Genomic DNA, 19,861 nt, shown 5'->3' on the forward strand with positions numbered 1-19,861 from the left:
CATGGCAGATGTCGTCAAGAGCTTTTTTACTATGAACTAAAATATGGGAAGAATAAATTGATTTCAAGTTAAACAAATATTTTTTCGTTAAAACAAAAAATTATATCTACTTAATTATTTATAATAAGTAAATAAAACTGAAATTACTCATAACATAGTCCCATATCCAGTTCTCCAAGTTTGGTGACTGATCTATTTATTCCTATACTTGTCAATATGTAGACCGATACCCCTTATTATAAAGCGTGGTTTAAAAAAAGTGCCAGCTTTTGTACCTTTAAACCAAAGTCCCGAACAAGATCAGTGGACTAAAGCGGGTACTTCTTAAAACCACGTTTATAATAAGGGGGATAGAGATTTATCTTTCCTATTTATAATCCAATTACCTTTCTTAAAAAAAGTTATTAATAATTTCGAATTCCAGTGAAAAAAAAACCAAACGTCAAATCGAACAACTTCTTAATTCAAATCAGGCGGGAACTTACCAAAGTTCGACTCGGACACTCGCTTCGCCGTGAAGGCACAAATTAGTAGTTTTCGCAAGTTTGGCATCTCGACAAATGACTTAAGTGGTAAATCTGCTAGCAATTGTCGGCCACTTCGGAACTTAGGCTTAACTAACTTAGCTTGTCGCCAACAAGATAGTGTTGTCAAATTGTTACTAGTTACTGTCACTGGACTGTCTTGTTTGGCAAGGGTAAGTTTTCCGAACTAAAGTTAGCGGCCATTTTGTTCAAATGCTGAACTTGTCAACAGTTTTTGTCTGGCCTTTTAAGATTTAATTGTACCAGTTACATGCTAAAGTCTGAACTTTTAAAATGGACCGATAGTAACAGTTACATTTATGACGCTAAAGAGTTTATTAGGTTGGTTAGATGATACCGCACATTAATCTCAAGAACTACTGGTCTGATTTCACACAATCTTTAAGTGCTAGTTCTCACATTTATCGAGAAAAAGGTATGTTTTATCAGAGTGTGGGAAGAAGTTCCTCTAAGAGCATTCTGCAGACTAAACAGACCCGATGATTAGCAAATTTTTTAGCCCAAATCTTGATTCTAATCAATGTTTTGAGGCGGTCTGATACCGGCTAAGTACCATACAATAATACTACGAAATCTGCGTACTACCATTCATCTTCATACTGATTTATGAGCCCAAACGAACTGTCGGGCGACTAAAGGAAAGCTAGTTTTACAAACAGCTGAGCATAGACTTATGATCATTCCACTACCCTAATCACTAGACCAAAGAAACGACCATCTGTCGTAACGCTCACTAACTTTATATTTATTATTACAAACGTCTTAGCCTTATCACCCTTCCTTTAACACATCCTGTAACTTTCTTCGACTAAGAACAATATTGGCGCGTGCTGTATTGCCAAGGGAAAGTCAACCTTATTATCTAAGTAGTAAGGTGTATGAGTGAGGTGGTAATTTGTACTAGTGGCACAATTATGGAAATTGTAGACATCCGTTCGTGTGCCAAGCACGAGTCGTGTTTTATGATGCGCGATATGCTTCTTAGTTTGACCAGGTGGCTTCTTTTTTGAATTTTTTGAACGTTTTTTAACGGATTTAGGAACAAACATTTGTACCTTTACTAGGAGTTTTTTTGTAAGATAGGTAAGTACCTATATCACAAAGAGCTAAGCAGCTATTTCTTGAAATGTGAAGATTGGGCTTGTGTAGGTATGTCCTAAGAAAACTCCTGTAATAGGAACTTTGAGAAAGATAACAATTAATCCTTAAGGTATCGGGGATTTTTATGCGTTTTTTTAGATTAGGCGGCCTATTTAAAACTTTACCATTGTAGAAAGCTAGGTCCTGCAACAAAAAAATCTTTAATTCAATAATACGTTAGGCCCGTCTCAGTCGAGCGCTTGTTTTTGAATATCGAAGGAGCCCATAACGTTCGACCATAACGTACGGAGGGCCAGGGAAGGTCAACTTACGGGTCGCTTTTATGGTACCTAACGATGTAGTGAAAATATTGATTGAGTTTTTCTGTTGTGATTTTTATTATTTTAATTGAATGTCTAGCATAATTTTTCCGGAATTTACACTCGAGCCGAGAAATTAATAACGATAGGTACTAGGATTCACAAACTTCTTTATCTTTCTAGGTCATGGAATCTTAAACTCTTCGTTACCTTTTCTTTTTTAATATTTAACTTTTTTTTAGGTTTGTCTCTCTATTTACTAGGCAAACATAGTTTTTTACCAACAAATAATATGAAAAATAAATAAAATTGTACGCATTTATAGAAATAAAATTGTAATAGATTGCGGGCCGCGGTTTACCGTCCAGATGTAAGGGCGCGCGCCACGTACGACCGTTAAAATAAGTCACCGTGCAATACTTCCTAATGCAGGGACGAACTTACAAGTTCATCCTTTTTTTGTTTACCGATTTAAGTGAAAGAAGGTTCTAATTCGGTTAATTATTTTTGTAGAGATCCTCAACAAAAGATGCAAGCTGAAGTTAAACATTTAATTAAATTTGAAAAAATTAAATTAAACGAAAAACGCCGGTACTCAGGCAACTTAGTTGGGAAAAGGCCAGGCAGATGAGTATAGGAAAAACTTAAAAAATAATTTACCTGATGTTTTTTAAGATATACTTATATAATTCTGTTTAGGTAATAATGCTACTTGCCGTAAAAAAATATTAGCAAAGGCTTTCAAAAATCCTACACAACAAAATACCCATATAGATACCAAATTTTTTTCACTTTTAATTCAAATTTAAAATAAATACATTAATAGGTAGGTTACAATATTGTCTTCCTAGTCCATCCCTGATGTTGTTGTCGTCTTTTATGTGTGTATGAACAACAGTAGTAATCGCTAAGAAAGCTCACCCTACTAAATAAACCTTTCTATACGAGCAGCTGTTCTAATGACGTTTAGACTTTATTGCCTTCATAATAGATGTCATTTTACATTAGCAAATGCGCTCTATTCACCTTCTTACTTTAACCAGTCGCCTTTAATGTTGTGATGTGTTGAAATTGGGACCGTCGCCTCTTTTTATTTAAGTTTAGATATTTTTGATGAAATATTTTGTCTGTAATTTTGGTATGAAAATATTTTCTTCGGAAAAAGCAAATTTTCTTTACGATATGGGCGAGTAGAATATTTATTATTTTTCTTGACTTGAAAATAATTTTAGTTTTTTGGATGAAAAAACTTTAACGCTTACAGTTTTGGCCTTAAAATTTAATGTCATATCTTTACAAAGTATTGCTACTCATAGTTCATCTCTTACACTGCTTCTCTACGTACCTAATCCAACACTTTACCAAAAAAAACCTATCACACTCACTCTCAAAACACGCTCAAAACTCAAACAAAATAAAATTCAACGGCCACTAAAAAGCACCCACTTATCAAGATCATAATAAGGGGAGTTCGAAGGGTCCGAACGTACGTAACGTCTTTTGGGCTCAAGACGAGTTCCTTGTAGACCGTCGTACACGCGGGTCGCGGGTCGCCACCCTAGCTCTCCCGCCAAAATTCAAACTGACACATTCAAATTCAAAATTGTTCCATCGTTCAAGTGTCATTTGTGATTGTCATTTTTATTTAAATTTAGAAAAGTGTGATTAGTTCCTATTCAAATTTAAAAAAATATATAGTTTATGGTGCTTTTTTTTCTCAAGTAGGTTTTATTTAAAATTATTGTTTATTGTGCAATATTTGTTCTGTGTAAGGAAATCTATGGTCTGATTTAAAGTGCCTTAATTAATGTTAGTTTCAACGCCATTGGGGATTGCCAATATAGTGGTAAGTGAGTTTGGTATTCTTATTTATTTTAGTGGTGATGGGTATTTTTTTAAGGATTTGATATTTCTGCAAGTTCTATATTAAATTATTATATGTAGGTATGTATGAAAGCCAGGGCAGAATTTTTCATCAGCTGTTATTTTTATAAACAACAAAGAAGTAACTCAACAGTTAGTTCGTGAAAAGCTACTATTGCAAACTAGTTTAACTACTTAAAAAGCCTACTTAACTAAAATAGCACCTTCTTCATCCTTTATTATTTTTCAGCACGTTCCTTTCAAATAAACCGAGGCCTAGTACGTTGAAAAAATGGTTCTTAATATCATGAATTTAAAGTTCAAAATGTCATTGCGTATACATTAGAAATGGTTTAGAAAAAAAACCTTGCTATTGGATTACTCTAATCATCAATGAATGGCCTAATGATAAACTGACCGACACACATCAATAAAAAATATAATAACACATAAAAAAGAACTTAAATTAAAATGAATTTCCAAATTAAATAAATTATCCATTAAAATACTGACGTGAAATAAACAGTTCATTCTTTCATTCATTTTTTCCCAGATCAGATGAAAATAATATGGCGATTAAAATATATTCATTGACTAATTACGTAACGGTACTCTTCTTTATTTATTTTTTTACTTTGTCATTTTCCGGAGGAGGTGAGCAGATCAATAAAATGTTGTAACTTAACCTAATGCTAATATTTTTAGGAAGAACTTTAGATTAGGTAAATTGACGACTGATTAAAAAATGCTAATTTAAAATTAGGGTCTAGTAAATAGCAACCTCAGCAACCTGTGGTATTAGAGTACCTATTCTGTACAACTAATCAAAGTAATATCCTAATCCTAATTTAAACCCAATAGATAAGGTGGTTACTTGTTCCTTTTTTTAACAAATTCAATATACCTCTCACTTGACCACTTCATGAATTTGTTTAAGTATCTAAATGGAAGTTTTGACGAACCTACTTATCGCAACTGGCCCGCACTGAAAATGAGTACGTCATGCGTGTGACGTCACAATCGCCATCAACGGAACACCGATACGTAATCGTTCCGATGAGGGCGCGCGAAACGCGAAAAAACACGTTATTTTTAAACGTTAAACGAAATAAAAAAGTAATGAGTTATTGATTCGGTCGAGGTCACTGGCTGACCTTGGCATTCGGGAACACCGTATTACAGCCTGTGTCAAGGCTGATTTTATTTATGCACTCATTGAGCATTTTATTTTTAAGTACGGACTTTTTTTCAGCAACTTTTTCGTCAATGAGTTACTATTATGTAGTACGTGCTATCTGGTACTGCGAGCTCTGTAAAATGAGGATGAATCTATGCAATGCTTAGGTGTGCATAGAAACTTTTCTGATGGAAATTGCCAAATGGACATGAATATTAGGTGCCTCTATTTCTTTTTCGCTACGATCAAACTAGTAATTGAAGGACATCAAGATTGAATGAAAAAGAACCACAGTATTGATATTGTTTTTCATCCGTTTACAGTTAGCTTTATTCCTGAACAAGTTGTAGGTATTTGACAAGGCGTAGAGGTACAAACTTTCTTTTTCTAGTCAACAACAAAACTTCGGCTGGCAGGAAATCATTTATACATTCAGACATTATGCAAATTCTTAAGATATCATCATCATCATCAGCCTATCGCAGTCCACTGCTGGACATAAGATATGCAAATCATAAAAAAATCTGTAGTTTTGTTATTCGCCCTGCAATTTAATTAACAAACATTCAAACTGGGGACACGTCTACAATCTTGGGAAGTGACGTACTTACAAGGACAACACAAGGAACTCGCCATTTAAATTCAAATTTTAATCAGCGTGCCATAGACAATGTCCAAGTGGCCAGTCCGATAGACCGCAAGGAGTATTTAATTGTCCCCTAGATTTACGAGAGGCCGACGTGTTAACCAAATTGAAAGTCGCCTATAAATTAGCCGGGGTGGACGCCAGACGGTAATTCAGCCTTGAGATTTACATCGAGGGATAGTTTTCAAGTTAACTGGTTTATTACATTGTATAAGTACATAATTTAATTTGTAAGAATATCTTCCCATATCAGCGCTGCAAAATCGCAAAATCATAATCAGCCATACAACCTTTTTTTGCATTTTTCACCACTAGCTCCAAATATGAACAGAAAATTCGTTGCACGCAATAATCTATCACACTTTAAATTAATGCCTATCTATGTGTGTGTGTTACACATACGTGTATGTCTAGTGTACTTCTATTCAGGAAAAACTGGCACATGGTAATATGGACCGTATTGTTATTAGGAATAGAGTTCTAAATATCTAAACAGGTTGTGCGACTTTTGTCGTTGTGTTTTCAGATGTAGCTTTGACGTCATAGGTGCATTTGTATGTAAAGAGTAGGATTTTATTATTTCGTTTGTACTGTTCGATGAAATATTATAATACAGCCATATACCTATTAAGTATAGAACAATAGTCGTTTTCCAGTATCACCTGGGGTCCCGTCTCGTCCCGGGCTTACTTTGCGTACCGGGATAAAATAAAGTAAATGTTACTCGAGAAGAGTGTAGCTTACAAAACAGTGTTTTTTTTAATAGGTTCAGTAGTTTCGGAGCCTTTACCAAGAAAAAAATATTCCTCTACATTATATTAGCATAGATAAGCCTTTCAAAATGAAAATATCCATGCGCCTATTAGTAAGGTCTCCTTGCTCAAAAATGACAGTGTCGATATCAAAATAATCCAAGTTTTGTCTATTATTAGGTAACTCTACTATGTACTGAAAGTCATGGTTTAACTGAATCACATATTTTTTTAGAATATGTTTTATTAACACTGGGAAATGCAAATTACAAATAGCTACTGAATACCTTTTGAAACTATTGTTTTTTTTTATTATTTTAGCTACTAATGTAATGGACAAAATAGGTACATAAATACTTGCCTGGTAGATTTTGCTTTTCTAACTACATCAACCTTGTCACCTGGGGCCTGGGTGACACGATAACTTGTCAGATCTTCTGACTTCTGTCTGACAGCTGCCAAAGTTATACATTTTCAAGTCTATTTATCTTCTTTACTTTATTTAATTTCTTTTAAGCACCTTACAACTTGATGAAAAGTAAAACTTTTCTTAAATACCTTCGTTAAAACTGCATTAAAATACGAATATTTCTCATTTGATCAATATGAAAGGAGTTGAAACTCAAACAACCACAATCCTTTGCAAAGTTCTTTTATAAAACTTATTTTTGTTAAAGTACTAATTGTAAGGTAGTTGCTAAGCTGATAGCGAGTAGCGGAAAGCGATTTAGGTAAGTAAGTAGGTGTCCCAGTGCAATAACAGTTAAAACGTAAAAACATTGAAATTACTTTATTAACATTTAACCTATTTAATAAAAGCTTAAGGTTAGAAGAGAGCTATGCTTTCCGCTCTATTACGATTCTAACTTCCAATCATGACTAGATAACATTGCATCCGCACACGTATTAATAGATCTTTTAGGCCCGGTTGTTCGAAGCTCGGTTACTTCCAGGTTAGGGTTAAATTCTAGTTACAGTAAAATTAACAGGATTTAAATTCAAAAAGCGTTGTTGAACGTTAAAATTCCATAATAAAAATGTCAAATTAACCGTGGTCAAAATTGACAACGGTAAAATTTTAACTTTAACTTTACCGTAACGTACGAACAACGGGGCCTTAGCAGTAATATTTTAACTAGTTTCTATTACTCGCAATCCTGAAACTAATTCAATTTGAGCTTTAAGTTTTTGATTATTAAATGATACAAGTCCTATAACTAAAAATGTTCTTTACAAATCGCTACCGCTGGCTGTATGACCATAGCCTAATGCTTATAAAGGATTACTACCCCTTTTCTTTCGCTCATTGTTCTGCCCTTTACCGTTTAAAAAAAAAACTTAACAACGATCGAAATTTTGAACGTAAAGAAACCGCTTCTATTGAGTCTAGACTTTGGAACTTTTGTATTTAGTTAAATTTTTAGGTACCTACTTACAAAAATTCAGTTAGTCAGTTAAGTGATTATTTCTAAAGCGACGATTTATGTTATCTAAGTTTAATACGGAAATATGTACCTACTTTTTTTATTCAAGTAGGGTCTTGATTATGGAAACATGTTTTTTTATATTTAGTTTTGTTGAATATCGAGCGTTATAGAATTTATTACACAAATATCCAATACTATATTAGTGTAATATTACTTGTTAGCAAAAACTGTTTCCCCCGTTACGATAAAAAATGCTACACGCATTCTACCAACTTTATTATTGTTGGCAACATTAACCACGTCTTATTACCGTCACCCTTTTATTCCCAGGTGTTTAAATAAAACAAGAAATAAAAACTTGGATTCGTTTTAACTGAAGCACCTCTAGAAACACATAAACGGACTTTAGGTTCATCCCGGACATTATAAGAGTACAATGTTCCGTAAAACGGAACATCAAAACGGATCTGTGAATTGTCACACTTCAATATCGGTTCACAAGAATATTATCGTAAAGATAAAAGGGAATTCCAATGCAAAAATGAACTCTTTGCTGCATTATTAAAGTCGACTTTCCTATAATGTAGGCCCCACGTATGACGTATAACAAAACAAATGAAAAAGTTTTTATTTATCACCTCAACACTTCATTCTTAACGCTAACAAAGAGAAATCAACCTTAACATGTGCAAACAAAGTCCATTTTCTTTTATTTAAACAGATAAGCAGCAATAAAAACGTTCGAAATTCAAAGTTATTCGTAATGCTAAAACGTTAAAGGTGTGCCAATAAAAAAGAAGTTAGCTTCTTACGTTAACAAGGTGTGGGATATGGGCCCGTGGCCGCCATTTTGTAGCATTTTATTCTTATTTTGTTGCACAATTTATTTCGTATCATAAATGGACCCCTGTAAAGGGAACGGGTATGTTTTGTCTTGTTCAGCACGTTTTGTTTTAATGTGTTTAATTTTATTTTTATATTTATTCACATATTAAAGTGTCAGTTTTTCTTACTGGAGAAATTAGTGTTTTTAACCGACTTCCCAAAAAGGAGGAGGTTCTCAATTCGTCGGGATCTTTTTTTATTTTTTTTATTTTTTATGTATGTTCACCGATTACTCGGAGACGCCTGGACCGATTTGCAAAATTTTTTTTTTGTTTAATAGGGTTTACCTCCCAGGTGGTCCCATAGTCACCAGGTCAGGATCTGATGATGGAAACCCTGAGAAATCGAGGGCAACTTTCGAAAATTGTAGGCATACGTAGGGTAAAAGCTTGACACTAAGGCGTATGTCTGATAACACTATGCAGTGGTGAAGGTTTGAAGCTGACCTGATGATGAAGTCCAGAGAAGGTTGAGGGAACTTGAACAATGAATGTGTAAACTACCTCGTGTTTGGGCTTATTTTGTTCGTATTGACAAGACCTTTGCAACAGTGAAGGTTTGAAGCTGACCTGATGATGGAGACCAGAGAAGGTCGAGGGAACTCGACAATTGAATATGTAAACTACCTCGTGTTTGGGCTTATATTGTTCGTATTGATAAGAACTTTACACTTATGCGGATAGTGACAACTATGCTTGTCACTGAAAAGCTAAAAATAAAAAACTTTTTACAAAAAAATAAAACCGACTCCCAAAAACACTGAAAAGCAAAAAAAAACTATTCTTAGGTGCATCGGCCTAGAAGTCGGTGGCGAAATAAACTTAGTTACATCCATTAGACACTGACTTCTAGGCCGATGCACCTAAGAATAGTTTTTTTTTGCTTTTCAGTGTTTTTTTATAACATTGTGTAGCGAAAATTTCTAGATTGATAGACTGAAATGTTCTCATGGTACCTTATTTTTAACCGAGTATGTGTTACCCATTGACTCGCCTATTGCAAAAATAACTACCTATTCCAAAACTATATATTCTTATGAAAATACTTAAAGAATTTTCTTAAATAGTCTATTCCTACTTCTACCTTACATCTCATTTATGACCAGTAGCTTAACCTAACGCATAACAGATTGATGTCCTACCTTCCCGGGTATCTGTCGTCAAACGCCTGCAAGTCAATCTACCGCGAGTTAAGGAATTCACGAGGGTTTTACGATGCTTCTCGCGGTAACTACGCCAGGGTGACAGTTTATGGGCCTTAGAGTGGGAGTCGCGGTAAGGATGACGTGTTGTAACTGTGGGATGAGACTTTTTTTTTGTATGAGTAAGAGTGAAGGATGGAATTGTCTGAGTCTGAGTTTTTGGATAGCTACAAGTCAAGGAGATTTAGATAAATGAGTAGATTACTAGATAGGAGTGTTCTATCTTCGACCAAATTGTCGCTTACCATCAGGTGAGATAGTATTCAAACGCGTGCTTATTATAAAAAGAGTTTAAATTGCTGCTTCGTTTATTTTGGGATCATAAGCTACTGGAATTCAGTAGCTCTAGATAAAAATTATAGAGATTTTTGCACATTGTAATAAATACCAAATAAGTTCAAAATCTTGTCTTACACTAAAATGTTAGTTGATATATAACTAAAATGTTAGTAAATAAGTGATAAGTTTTCCCCCCAATAAAAACTTTTCTTGTATACCTTCTCATCTGCCCAATATTCTCAATTAAATATGGTAAGTACTAAGGCTATCAAATGATAAGACCTTAACGCGATTCACGCACCGATGTTCTGAGAAAAATTGCTTGTAAAAGTAATTTATTTAAAATAAGTAATTGAGTAACAGGTTTACGACATTTTGTAGGGTTATAAGAAGGCACTTTATTACCTTATTGTGATAAGATATTGTGACTTTATTAGGGCATATATTGTTTAATATTTGGTTCATACCTTAACCTATATGGTGGTATATTCATGTAGGTACTGAAGGCCCGTACAGGTTGTATTTAAATTGGAAATTCCAATTGTTTCTTTTGGAGTTTTACCTTAGACAATAAACACCTTAAGATATAATTTTTCTGTTTCAAAATTATTAATAGAACTAGGTGAGATTCAATTTCCATAATGATCAACGAAATTCCACAAAAAAACAGGTCTGTATTTATTACTTTAAAAAAATACATAATTAATACAACAATTATACAATTACAATACAATTTACATATTTATTTCATATATAATACATATCATATAAAAGTATATTTTTTTAATATTGTTAGTTTATAAAACAAACTCAGCAATATTCAAACTCGTTATAGAATCGTCTAATCTGAAAAACTTTGCATTAAATAACATACTAAAACTACTCTGAGAACTATCCAATGTTATATTGAAATCTAAACCGAAATATGAATTGGCTACGGCAAACGACAAGAGAGTCTATTGCAATCTGAACCAGTACATAAACAAATCTCGTCGCCACCGGTTAACCAACAAAATGTAACTCCTTTTAAGCTTTGAAATAACTTTAAATCGATGAAAAGGTGTATTAAAATCAAGAAAATACTATTAAGTGTTATATAATAATGAAAATATATCACGATATACAAAATAGAATGCCATCTAATCTCATTTCGAGACTACTAACGCCATCTGTTGTAATTAGTTGAGTAACACCGCATAATGAGCTTTCATTGTTCAGATTATGAGTTGGATACAAATTAAAAATATTTTCAACAATCCGTTGAACACAGTACAGGTTGACGTTAAAACAGTAACAGTATCGAAAGTGTCAAATGCAAAGGTACTGTATTCAAAACGACAGAGATCCGACGACATGATCAAAACGTCTGTAAAAAACCAATGAAAACGAAAAAGAAACTGCAAACGAAAATGGCCGTTGAATGCCTGGCGAAGTGAACGTTGCACTTTCACGATTAAAAAATAAAATTGAAAAAATAAACGACGCGTTAGAAATGAACCATCGGCTAATAGTTCTTATTGACGCCGGAGTGGCGCTAGTGTGCAAGCTCATTGCTACGAACTTTAGTTCTGCTATCCGACGCTTCAATATTATGGCAGCACTATCGATATCTTATTAGAATTATTTTTAGCAAATAGTGTTATTAATGTGTAGCTACCTTGTTAAAAAAAATAGACTAGAAGTTCGTTTCGAAATCATACGAATATGAATTGTTTTTTTTTTACTATTATACTACTTTTTTTAAAGAAAAATAAAATCAGCAAACGTTTGGATTGTTTTTCGTTTCAGTTCTTCGTTCTCTAAAAGTCATATTTTCACCGATTGTGTATATTTTGTATACAAAAAAATTACTAATTAGTGTTTTTTTGTTTATTTTTGAGTTAATGATCCAAAGAATAAACAATAAAAATAATCGTGCGCGCCAATAAAGTATTGAAAAGCGTCGATCACATGATCGGTGGCAGATCGAACCGGGTCAAGCACAACAGGTGAGCTGCGGAGCGCATCAACTAAAAAATAAAATATCGAAATGTGAAAAAATAATAAAAATCAGCAAATATAGTAAATTGAAAAAAGAATAGTTGTGTTTCGTTCTGGCGCGGGGGTTTCGTATCTGTGCGTCTCTGTCGTGAGTGGCGCACACGTGGTTTTCGGTAGTCTCGATTCGGGTGTTGGAGCGAGGGCGCGGGTGGATCAGCACGCGAGGGCCACATCCCGTCGCGGCCCGCGCCGACCGGCTGCGTTGCCCGTAACCTCCGAATGACCTCATTTTTTTTTCTCCAATGTAAATATTCGGCTCGTTTTGCCGCATAGTCTATAAGTGGTATTAAGTTCCTTCGCCGCGTTCGATTTTTTTTTAATTTTATTTACCAGTTAATTAGTGGACGTTCCAAATTGACTTTAGTCGCGTCGAGTACTTTTGATTACTCGTAGTGTAATTTTTCTAGTGTAACGACTTGGTTCTTCTGGATTGGATTAATTTAGAAATAAAAAATAAAATTGTAAAAATAATAGTTAAGTTTCCCGGACGTTACGAACTGGTTATCATAAGGTATTTGTTGTGGTGTTGATGGAAAAATAGAAATAAGTTAATAATCAAGAATCGTGGTTCCTTTCGAGTTAAGGAAAAATTGTGCAGGTAATTTGTGAATGAAAATATGTTGTGATAATTTTGGTTTTATATTTTTTGTTAATGGTTTTTTTGCTATATTTTTTTGTATGTTGGACATATCGAGTTCGCTCATTAGTTAAAAATTCTATCTCAGAAAAAACACTCAGTGCGTGAAAAAATATTAAATTTCCCTCAGACCGAACAGTTGTGGTCAAATCGTATTGTATGTAAACAAATTTCAGTGGCATTTTCGATAAAAGGAAACATTTAATTTATTTCTTGTTATTTTACTCTTTCCTACAAAAATTTAGGAGTGGGACGAACGAAAAAATTTCAATTTTCAAAGTGTGACTGAAAGAAAAAATCGAGTAAACTTTTTCTTATTTTCTTTTTTGATAATGCAATCAAACGAAGTGCAAAAAAAAAACAAGTTATCAATTCTACAAAACTAAAAAAACTGTCAGAAAATTCGATTTTTGTAAGTAATCTTAACTTATCAATTCGTAACTTGCCATCGAGACAAAAAATCGACATCTCACATCAAGAAAAAAAAATACATAAAAAAAATACTCGTAAATAAATAATATTTAAATTGGCGTCAGGTCGTCGACCTCGCCGGCCCGCGCTCTGATAAAAGAATCATATTAATTCATACTCATTCAGCTGTTTACACTCACTTGCGACAAAAAATTAATATTAAAAATACGTTTCCGAACGTGACGGCGTGTTGTTGTGTTTTTTTTTTCAACGAAATCTGTGTACATTATTGGTTTTCCCTTTTTAAATTTCCCGTCAATGAGTCCCACATTATTGAGAGTCGAAATTTACGTGTGGCCTTTTTTTGAAAGTGTAGTCTTTTTTTTTAAGTGTAGTTTTTTTACCGAAAATGTTAATGCACGATTTTCATGATCATGATCATTGATGTGTGATACATAATTTTTGATTCCCACACTCGAAATCCGAACTTGTTTTATGAATGTAAAAAGATAACTATTTTTCGATGTCAGGGCCGATCTAAACAGAATTTGATTTAGAATATTTTACTAGTTGTTATGTTTGCTTTGTTAAACGTTCAAAACTGGTTATTATAAAGGGTGAAGTGACATAAATTCTAAAACCCTGTCCATGACCAATTTTTCGATTACACTAAAAACGTTTAGAACCCAATAATTTCAAAATGCATTCTATTCACCATTTCGTTCTAAACATTAGCAGTTAATCAGAACTCGAGTCATTGTCTTAAAATCGATCAGCACTCGACACACGAGTGTCAAACAAAAAAACTGTGATGTCACTCACTCCACCATAATGCATTAAAAAGTACAATCGCTGAATACGTATCTCTCATTGATATTGTCGGGTGCCGATTACCGGGGATTTTTTGCGAATGATTGAATTTTATTTACAATTAACCCGGCCTCGGCATCGACGAAAGCGAGAGTGACGATTAAATGCCATTTAAAAATAAAACAGCCGCCGCCATAACATTGGGAAGCCGATAATTTATACGCGTGTATACACCGCGACTGTTGACAGATCACATCTCAACTATTGCCGTTCTAACGCGGTTTGTGCACTCTGTGTGGTGCTCTAACTGGGTGAATTGTATTGGTGTATAGAAATGAAGGGTTTAGTCACAGACATGAGTAGTACGTAGAAAAAAAATACAAGGCGTAGACAAAACGTCTTAGCTGTAAGAAACCGCCCAAATCGTAAGTAGCTGGGGGAGCGCGGGCGGCGCGGGCCCGCCTAATTTGTCTTAGGCGGAAAAATCGCGCGGCGATTACAAGTGGCTCGTAACGAAGTCGGGCCCGGGGCGGGCGGGGGAGGGCGGCGGGCGCGGGGTGGGGGGCGTGCGAGCTAGGGGTGGCGGCGCGGCCGGCCGCGGATACGTCTCAGTCGTCCGTCTGGAGTCGCGCCGGCCGGCCGGGCCGCGCGGCGTAATACACGTTCCTCGTGCTCTTGTGATTATAAATTTTAATAATACAAAATTCCAAAAAAGTAATAATTAAAAAAAAATAACCGCGTCTAATCGAAAATATTTTTAGGCTAAAATCCCCTCGACCCTCACTTTTTTGACCTAAACTGTTGGCAGTGGAAAAAAGTTTTTTGCGAAATTTTTAATATTTACGTCGGTTACATTTGTAAAGAGATTAAAACTTTTGGCCGTTGATGAGAATATTTTTATTTAAAATTTATTTTTCTTAACTAACGAGCGATCTCGAGTGCGCGATTGATGAGTACATAATAATTAATGTTAAGCGTTATATTAATATTAAGTAATAGTAATTGATCTAAACTATTGACTGCCACAAATATCGTCTGCTGTACTAAGTTATTATATTTGGACTATACTTGTGGTTTACTCGGACGTACAAACTTTTTGTGATTCGATATCAAGAACTCTTCTCCCGGACCAAGGTTGTGATTTATATCAAACGTATTGTAGCGCTAGTGATTTTTGAGAATTTTTTACTTTTTGTGAGAGCTTTGTTTTTCTTTTTTTTTTTCAAAAAAAATAAAATGATGTAAACAGCATAGTAAATGCCAGTATCCAATATAAGAATTCATACTGTGATTTTCATGTATTCTTTTTTATTTTGTATTTTTTTACGTTTTGTAGACGCTCTGTATTTTTTCGGCGTCCTCCGACGGGACGGCCCGTTTGATCCTATGATCGAAAATGAAAATGTTTTTTCTATGGGACTCCGAAATAAATACAATTTTATGTTCATTATTTCCGCTAGTAATTTTTTTTTGTATTTTTAAGACGATTCCATAAAAAGTTTTTTTTTTCTTTTCTTTGTTACTCGTTGAATTCTAACAGTGTACATTAAAATTTTATCATAGCTGCTTAGAAAAACTTTTTATGGAAATGTTTTTTTTTTCGTAGACTTTAAACCATGTAGCATTTTTATTTCTGTTATGTTTTTTCGCCATTTTAGTACCTAAGGATTTTTTTATTTGTTATTTTTTATTTACAATAAACATTTTTTTGTTGTTTTTGCTTGTGTATTTTTTTATTGTGTCTTACTTTGAGGAAAAGGTAAGTGACGACATTCCGACGCTTGAGATGTTTTTTCTTATTTAGGACTAGATTGCTTAGATGTCTGTGTTTTAGATTAATAAACTAGACTCTTTCAATATTTTCTTTTGTTTTTATCAATATTTTTATCAAAGATTATTTTTTACTTGTCTGTAATTTCGCTTAGAGTGTCGTATCTGTCCATGTTTTTAGTAAAATGGTAGCGTATTCTTAGCAGACAATTTTTCTTCTACGAAACATGTTTGAAAGCAAAAAATCTTAGCCGCGAAATTATTTTCGCATTTCAACTGAACGTCATTTTGTCACTCAAAATGCCTATCAATACTTTTACCGCTAAAATACTTGCTCTATAATCTTCAGTTCGTGAAACAGTTACTAGTGAACATATCATCTGTTTTTCTATACAAGTCATTTATTTCATAAATGAAAGTCTAAATTACCATAGACTTAGAATAGGACGCATAGTACAGCCCAACGTATGGACAATGGAACAATAGGACAATAATTCAAAAGGGAATAACCTGTTTTTGAAACGGGTTTTTTACTCATCCTTATTTTTTCTTGAGGTCGCATCAACCGTATTTCAATCTTTATTTGATCAGTTAGGTTTTCCATAGCTTAAGTATTCTGTGAGTTAGAAAAAAGGAGGTAGAACGGGTTTGCTATATTTTTCGTCGCACAATTTGGATATGAATAAATAGAAAATATAAGATTTTTTGTGTAGAAGCTACGTTAAGTTTTTTTTTTAAGTAGGATATCCCGAAAGCAAATACTTCATGCTACATCGAATAGGATACCTTATAAGATTAATACTCATTCTCTATAATATATGTGCATGTTTGTTACTGTCTTTGACGCAAAAACAACGGAATGAATTTTCATGAAACTATATGGCAATATAGGCTATATGTTTTAATCGGATGAGGGAAGTAGTTCCTTTGAAAAGTGGACGGAACCGCAGGCAAGGCTCTATCTGTTATTTCAAAAACATCAGTACTAACTACCAATAAACCAGACATCTCCTTTAAAACGTAGGCACATTTAGATTTGGTTTTATAAGAATGACCAATTAGGATAGCTATGGACTATTTATAGGTAGGTACTACTTGCTTAATATCTCTACTTAATACATAACGCTGAAAACCTTCTTTGTACTTATGAACGATATTTGAATGAAACAGGAACTGGTCCTATTTGAAAAACTGTTTCAGAGTTTTAGATAGCCTCATTTATCAGGGAAAGACATAGGATAATTTTCATCGCGGCCCGCTAAGCAGTTCCCTCGGGGCACCTGAAATCTCGAGAAAAAGTTACCTAGGTATATCTAAGTATTACTAAATGACTGTCTATCTGTTAGGCCTGAAAACTGAACCCATTTTGATCAACATAACACAACGTAAGGTACGATAAGATGTTGATATTTGGTTCTACGATACGGTTCACATAGGATGGGAAATTCTTTGTAGCTTTTAGATATTATACGAGAGTCGCACCATCTTTTCTGCGCACGTAAAAATAACACGGAGCGTCACAATAACCTACAGGGAGTAAATCTCCGAAAGATTTCAGCAGTTTGTTGTTCTTTTCGAATCCTTACTAGTACAGGAGATTTTGAATGTGAGAGTAACTCCGTCTGTATGCTTTCACGCAAAAACTTTAGTAGATTTATTGAAATGCTAAAGCCTCAAAAAGCCCTTGGCTGCCTTTTATCTAAATACACGAAGTAATCCTCTCAGGAGTTCATATTACATCGTAAGAATTGACCCGTTCCCGAAAATATAAATTTTTCGCCAGCCGTTTTTGTAATTCTACATTAGGGTGCCTAATATTTTCAGGAGAGATATATCCTATAGGACAAGTCAGCTTACTTCAAATACCTCATCAATCAAGCTAAATAAAATTAACTTGTTGATCTTGCAAAGGTCCGAAACCAAAACCAACTGAGGCGTTTCAATAAACCAATTTTAGAAATAATAAAGCGACCCCTAGCAAAGACGTCACTAACTAAACAGCAAACTAAGCTAACCATAAGGGTCCGCTTTATAAAGTTTCTATACAAAATCATAGATGGCGTTAGTAGTGCCGTCGCACGCGCAAGACTATGGCGTTGTACTGCAGTAAGTTTGTAGATGGCGCTACAAGTTCTGAATAGTGTAAAAAGTTACACCTTATCAAAACGTATGATTTATATTTGTTATATATTGTATTTTATCCATAAAAAACGGTAAAGACTGTGAAAACAAAGAAAACTCCTATGTACCTAAATTACTAATGTTTCAAACAAAATTCGTGCTATGTAAAAATATCTCAGCCAGCAATAACAAGCATAAGTATAGTACAATTAATTTATCTATTTCTAAAAGAGCCATTTATTTTTCTATAGTGACATCTATCAATCAAAAACCTAACATCAATAGATTTCAAATTAGTATCAGCAGATGGCAACATATAACCACCCCTAAAAAGTACACAACGCCATCTATGATTCAAATTAAAAAACGACATACACATTACTTCTCATATTGAGTAATAGATGGCATTAGTAGCACATACATGCTATGGTAGTAAAATTAGTGAGATAATATTTGAAATGCTTTCATAGAGTTATGGTTTTCTCATAGGTAGGTATCAGAGATATGTTAGTTACCTGTGTATGTAAAATATATGTATGTTTGAGAATAAGCACATTAGTGTATATATTTTGGCTATTGTATGAGACAGTAAAGAGACTTGGCAAATTGTATCTTCTTCGGATTACAAATTGAACTGTGGCCGCCTTTTATGCTTTAATAAAGTCCCGAACTGTTTGCTACTTCTAAATGTTAATTATATGCTCATTATATTTAACTTATTTTTTATTCATTTCAACAACAAATATCAAAACCTAACTTAACTAAAACATGTAACACAAATAGAAACTTTATCACAAAACTTGACATTTCAGTAGGCGTGTTACCCCAATAGGAGGAGTTTCTAAACTTCTAAGAAAGTGGGCGGGGCAAGACGTAGGCGGGACTTGTCTGCTATTGGCTGAGACACTAGTTGACATACCTATTGATATTCCAGAGTGGTCAGTTGGTCAGTCGTGTTCCAATAAATATTTGATGTATCGGAGAAATGGGACATTGGTTGTGTAAGATATAAATAGGTTTGAAGACTGGTTTATGTTTCTATGTCGTCACAATACTATTTTAGTTCATATTGGTTAACACGATGACTAAGTGTGGTTTTACTAAGGCATAAAGTAGGTATCTATAGTTAGGGAAAGGCTTTATACAACTCTTGAAAAAAGTTAAGTTGTACCTATAAGTATGTAGGATAGTGCGGATACTTTATATATAGATAACTGTACCTTGTATGTAATATTGGTGAAGAAAACATAGCTCCTATTTGTAGGTATTGTAGGTAAAGACTAATACATATGTAGTTATATAACAACTATAGCTACAGTTAGGATTGTTGTTAAAAAATAACAAACCTACCTCTAGTCCAAAAGTTATATAAATGATTTATACATATTCAAAAGGTACCTATCAATACATCTGAATAGCTAGACTGATCCAAAATCACAAGAAAGCTACTATAGGTTCATGCCACGACGATTTCTGTTACATAAACTTACTTATATCCATTTTATCCAAATAAGCAAAAAGCCAATGGGTCTGTATCCTAGTCCAAAGAGTTCCAGGTATTAGAAATGAGCATAAACTGTTGATTCTGTCAAAGGATTTAGTTTCTAGAAATTATTACCTACTGTTAGTGATAATCTTGTATGTTTGACTGCAGGGAAAATGGCGCCTTAAAGCTATTTTCTTTTTGTTTATTTATGTATTCATGCTAAGTCGAATAAATTATAAATAAAAAATCATTCAACACAGATTTCAGCGGTTAAAAATACTTACATACTTACATATTTCTTGATTCTTAAAAATTAAAAATTAATATCAATAATTCGGCAGTTAATTTAATTGCATGCAAGTGAATATAGATGGCGTTACTATCGCAATTATAATAAACCTAAAAGGAAAC

General features: G+C 33.9%; 1 protein-coding gene across 4 annotated transcripts in view; it reads left to right on the top strand.

The window, feature by feature from the left end:
* Positions 1-3,735: 3,735 nt before the first annotated feature.
* Positions 3,736-19,861, top strand: part of LOC110381538 (homeobox protein prospero) — a 98,105-nt gene continuing 81,979 nt past the window's right edge. For 2 of the 4 annotated variants that reach the window (XM_049848432.2, XM_064039649.1), the window contains exon 1: positions 14,670-15,207. The gene's annotated coding sequence lies outside the window, so the exon portion shown is untranslated. Of the gene's footprint in view, positions 3,792-12,349; positions 12,814-14,669; positions 15,208-19,861 lie in introns of those variants that run through there. The other 2 variants (XM_064039648.1, XM_064039647.1) reach the window with 2 other exon arrangements.

This window comes from Helicoverpa armigera, chromosome 20, assembly GCF_030705265.1.
Source record: "Helicoverpa armigera isolate CAAS_96S chromosome 20, ASM3070526v1, whole genome shotgun sequence".
In the NCBI taxonomy this organism is placed as follows: Eukaryota; Metazoa; Arthropoda; class Insecta; order Lepidoptera; family Noctuidae; genus Helicoverpa; species Helicoverpa armigera.